Raw genomic sequence first — 5,646 nt, forward strand, 5'->3', positions numbered from 1 at the left:
GAGGTTATGTCTTCTCTCTAATCTTACTCATGCAGTTTCTTACTTCTTCGTAGCTGTCCAGTGCCATTGCAGAATTAAATATATTTAATATTTTCTTCCACCATTTTTAGTTCTCAAAGTACTGGTCTGTATCACCTACTCTGTCAGCAGATTCAGTGCACTAAGAGCTGTTCCTTTCTAAGCAGTGTGGAGGTCAGAAATACATATATTTTTAATTACCAAAACTTCTCAAACTAAAAAAATGAAAATTTTTTCAAACTAACAACTGAAAATGCTTTGATTTGTGACACTGTGTCACTGAATTTGTGACATTCACTTTTTTGTTGCTAAAAGTGAAGGCATTTACTGTTTTCTTGAAGATTTTGTAAACTTTGATACATAAGAGAAAATTACCTTTGGTGGTGTCAAATTTTATTATGGTAGCTGCCAGACTTTAGCAAAAAGAAGATTGACTAAGAGACTCTCATGTTTCTTTTTTAATAGTGTGTTTTTAACCCCCCTTTGGGTAATAAATAGGAAGTGAAGTTAATGAAGACTAAGAGTCCAGGGGTTGGAAAATAAGGATTTTGAAGATTAATTTAGAAGGATTACAGAGATAGTGATTCTCAACCTTTTTATTCCCAGGTACATTTTATTTACGTTTTATTTTTTAAAATATTTTATTTATTTATTTTGAGAGAGAGAGAGTGCACAATCAGGGGGAGGGACCTCCACATATTTGAAGGGGCATTGATTGGGGAATGGATGATGGACAGTTACGGGTGAAATGGGAGAGTTGAATTTTATTTAGAAGGAACTCCATGGTCAGTATGATTGAAGGCATGTGCAGCAAAAACCTTACCGGGGGGAGTAGTATGAATTAGACGTATCTTTTTATGCCACTACTGTAATATAATTCATTTTATTTACAGCAAAACTTTCTAAAAAACAATTTTACTATCTAACTTTTACAATCTAAATTTAATTAAAATGTACCTTAAATTAACTTTATTATTTTTTTTAAGATTTTATTTATTTATTTGACATACAGAGATCACAAGTAGGCAGAGAGGCAGGCTAGAGAGAGAGGAGGAAGCAGGCTCCCTGCTGAGCAGAGAGCCCGATGTGGGGCTCGATCCCAGAACCCTGGGATCATGACCTGAGCCAAAGGCAGAGGCTTTAACCCCCTGAGCCACCCAGGTGCCCCATAATTTTAGCAATTAAAAAAAAAAATCTCATTCTGTGAATTCAGTAAATATAAGAAAACTTTCACTCAAACCAACATTTAATCATATATCAGATAATTCATAAAAGAGAGTAGTTTTCTGTTTTACTAAATGTGAGTAGGGCTTCATTTACAAATCATTATGTCATTACACAGCAGAGAATTCATGCTGGAAAGAAACCTTATGAATACAATGACTAGAAAATCATCTTGAAACTGGAAAGTTAACTTTCTGAACATCAGCAAATTCACATATGAGAGAAACAAAGGTTAGAAACTCATTTTTCCCCAGAAGCTCATTTTGGAGACAGAACCCTATAAAAGCAATGACTAGAGAACCCACATGGAAGTTAAAAAAAATTTCTGCTGCAAGTAGACAAATAAATGCACTTCATGTGGAAATAGCTTCATTCAGAAATCAGTTTTCAGTGTTTGTACATGAGTGAAATTGTGTATTTCCTGAAAATGAGAAAGACATCTCTAAGTTCGAACCTGTTATAAATTACTCATACTACAGAGTTGTATGTCAAAAAGTTTTCATCCACAAGTTACATCTTACCAGACATCATAAACAGTGGAGGAGAATAAGTTTTATGAGAATACATCATTTTCTTAAAATGCCATAAAATTCATACTGGAGGGAAACTGGAAGAAGTATTCCCAATAGAAGCAAATTTTACAAGAAATATATTTCCTTTTGTTTATTGGTTAAAGTTCATGCCCATGTCTCAAACCAGTGAGGACAAATAGGCCAGCCCAGTAGCTGATTTTTTTTTTCTTAACTTTTTAAACTTTTTGCTTAGGAATGGTTTCAAACATAGAGAATGGATAGAAGTCTTCAAGAATAGGAGGGGTACAAAAAATACATATAGTAACCGTTTAACCAACTTAAAAATTAACATTTTGCCCAATATGTTTTATCATTGAAATTACCTTTTATTTTTTAAAGATTTTATTTATTTATTTGACAGAGAGAGATCACAAGTAGGCAGACGCAGGCAGAGAGAGACAGGAGGAAGCAGGCTCCCCGCTGAGCAGAGAGCCCGATGCGGGGCTCGATCCCAGGACCCTGGGATCCTGACCTGAGCCGAAGGCAGAGGCTTTAACCCACTGAGCCACCCAGGTCCCCCTGAAATTACCTTTTAATTCTTAGAGTTTTATTAGCAATGTTGGCAAGAAGCAACTGGATTGTATCAGTAAGACAGCTAATTTTCTATTATTAATCATCATAGAAAAATGAATATTAGAGTTCAAGGGAAATGAAATTTCTTCCTTTTCTTCTCCCACTTTCAAGGGCTTTATGGTGTCCTTATTCCTCAAAGTGTAGACACCAGGGTTTAGCATGGGCGTGAGCACTGTACAGAATGGAGACCAGCCGGTCTTTCCCCAGTGAATGAGATGGCATGGGCCATACATACGTGAACATGGCACTGCTCTAGTGGTAGAGAAGGACAGTCTCCGGATGCAAGGTACAGGTTGAAAAGGCTTTCTGCCTCTCCTCTGAGGACCAGATAGAGGTAGGAAAGGATATTACCCAGGAAAGGAGTTCCCATCCCGTGGAGAACAATGCCAACTCACTGACAGAAGTGTCCCCACAAGAAAACAGCCTTTCTTTTAATTAAAAAAAAAATACACTGAAACATACATATAACCGTATGAGTGTGACGTATTTTATCTCCTGAATTTTGCACTTTCTCCACTCATAGCAACTCCAGCCACACAGTCTGTGAGTAGATAAGCAATGATAGTCAACTTCATAGTTTTCTTTTTACCCTATCATACAGATACATTAATATCTTTGCACACAGATCAGTGTGTTTTCATTGCCTAAGATGGGCTTAGATTATTTACACAGTTTTGCATATTTTGCACTCAGTAACTTGTAACTACTGAAAAAGGTCCATGGTGTGGACAGGTCATAATTTGTTCAGCCAACTGTGACACGTTTATTCTCATTTTTGTCATTAGGAAAAATGACCCATAACTGCCCTCAAGAGGTAGGAGAGCAGAACGGGCTAACGGACAGACAGACGGTCATAACCGTGTCCTTACCTCCTGGAGCTTTTTTTCTTTCTTTCTTTCTGTAACCTACTTCTAGCAGTGAGACTGATGGATTGAATTGTGTTTTCTTATTTTATTTTTTATTTTATTTTTTTTAAAGATTTTTTATTTATTAATTTGACAGAGAGAAATCACAAGTAGATGGAGAGGTAGGCAGAGAGAGAGAGAGGGAAGCAGGCTCTCTGCTGAGCAGAGAGCCCGATGCAGGACTCGATCCCAGGACTCTGAGATCATGACCTGAGCCGAAGGCAGCGGCTTAACCCACTGAGCCACCCAGGCGCCCCTGTGTTTTCTTATTTTAATAGAAATTACCAGATATCAATGGGATAAGACTAACGTTTCATATTTCCAACATTAGTAAATAAAGCCACCCTTCTACTAAAAATGGTTACTTTTTAACTTTGAGAAGTTTTCTGATTTCAAAGTGATAACTTACTTTAATTTACATATTAATATACCTCTTTAAATGTTTCTTGGCCATTTAATTTGCTATTCTGTAAGTTGCCTTTATAAACCATTTATTCATCTTTCTTTTTGGATTATTGTTAATTTGTGGCAGTTTTTTGAATGTTAAAGGTAATAACTCCTTTAAGAAAACTATTGCTTGACTCTTGACTTTGTATATATTTTCCCATTCACATGATTTTATTTTTTTACATGTTTAAATGTGTCTTTGTCTTCATTCGGTTTCTGAACTTCTAGTCTCAGTTAACCTTCACATAGTACAAGATTTTTTGAGTGTATTTTTTTGGTGTGTATTGTATTTCTTTTGGGAAAGTGTTTTTTTTTTTTCCTTGTGCATGGATAGCCACTTTCACAACTGTAGACAGTGTTAGTTTGCAGAGCAATTCCACTGCTTTTCCCTCACTACTTACTTGGTTAGCATCTTTTGAAGATGGTAGTGGCCGGGTAATTGACTTAGGTCAGGAAAAGCAAAACACTGGTCGATGTATTCTGGGAAAATCTTTGTTTTCCTAAGAGAAAGGATAGATTTAACTGTGCCATCAATTTACCCTTCTTCCCGCCTTGCACATGATGCCTGAGACAGTGGCAGCCTTCTCTCAACTGTAGGGGAAAGAATCAGAAACACTGGTCATGAGTGTATTTAGTCAACAGTAGTAGCAAGTTACCTCCAGACTTGCTAGGTGATAGAAATAAACAGGTTTTGCATAAACCATTCTATTCTAGGTTTCTCTTGTATCTGAAAGCATGCCTAAATTTATTCAGGCATCAAGATTTATAAAGTAATCATCTTTTTTTTTCAAATTTTTATTTAAAATCTAGTTAGTTGACATGTAGTGTAATATTGGTTTCAGGAATAGAATTTAGTGATTAATCACATATGTATTATATCCAGTGCTCAACAGAACAACTGTCCTCCTTAATACCTATCACCCATTTAGTCCGTCCCCTGCTCACCTCCCTCCATCTACCCTCAGTTTGTTCTCTATAGTTCAGAGTCTCTTATGGTTTGCTTTTCTCTTTCTCTCTCTCTCTCTGTTTTTCCCTTCTTCTATATTCATCCATTTTGTTTCTTAAATTCCACATATGTGTGAAATCATATGGTATTTGTCTTTCTCTGTAAAGTTATCCATTTTTTTTCTTTTAAAATAGAAAAATATTTTAAAACCCCAGTAGATAACCCTACATAAACTTAGGTAGAGAGAGAGAAAATTTACATAAGATCACAGACCTGTACCCCTGAAAAAAATAATATGTTACATATTAGTTTTTTAAAAAAGAAGATTTACGTAAGATTTGTAATGAGTAAGAAGAACTACAAATGATACTGGATCAATTAATAGAATTGAAAGAGAATACTACTTAGAGTGAATGATTACCTGGCAAGACATACTTTGAAAAGGAAATGGAGAAAGTTGATAACCATAAAATAAATTGTAAATATTATTTCAGAGCAACTGTTTAAAATGACCAGAACCACAGGAAGAAATTTCTTTTTTTTCTTTTTTTTTTAAATATTTTATTTATTCATTTGAGAGAGAGACAGTGAGAGAGAGAGCATGAGCGAGGAGAAGGTCAGAGGGAGAAGCCGACTCCCCATGGAGCTGGGAGCCCCATGCGGGACTCGATCCTGGGACTCCGGGATCATGACCCGAGCCGAAAGCAGTCGTCCAACCAACTGAGCCACCCAGGCATCCCAGGAAGAAATTTCTTAAATAGGACATAAATAATGAAATATAAAGGAAAATAATGATAAATTTGGCTTTTCAAAAATGAAAAGGCAAGATACAGAATGGGAGAGAATATTTGCAATAGATATCTGACAAAAGGTTTGTATTCTGAAAATATAAACAAATTTACAGCCAAATTGTAAGAAGGCAAATAATCCAATAAAAAATGGCAACAAACTGGGACGCCTG

General features: G+C 35.9%; 1 long non-coding RNA gene across 1 annotated transcript; it reads left to right on the plus strand.

Annotated features, from left to right (window-relative positions):
- Nucleotides 1-1,709: 1,709 nt before the first annotated feature.
- LOC309845901 lies at nt 1,710-4,439 on the plus strand. The gene is made up of 2 exons (XR_014301583.1): nt 1,710-3,325; nt 3,543-4,439. It is a non-coding gene; the product is annotated as an uncharacterized lncRNA (long non-coding RNA).
- The last annotated feature ends 1,207 nt before the right edge of the window (nt 4,440-5,646 follow it).

This window comes from Mustela nivalis, assembly GCF_964662115.1.
Source record: "Mustela nivalis genome assembly, chromosome: 13".
NCBI classification, from domain to species: Eukaryota; Metazoa; Chordata; class Mammalia; order Carnivora; family Mustelidae; genus Mustela; species Mustela nivalis.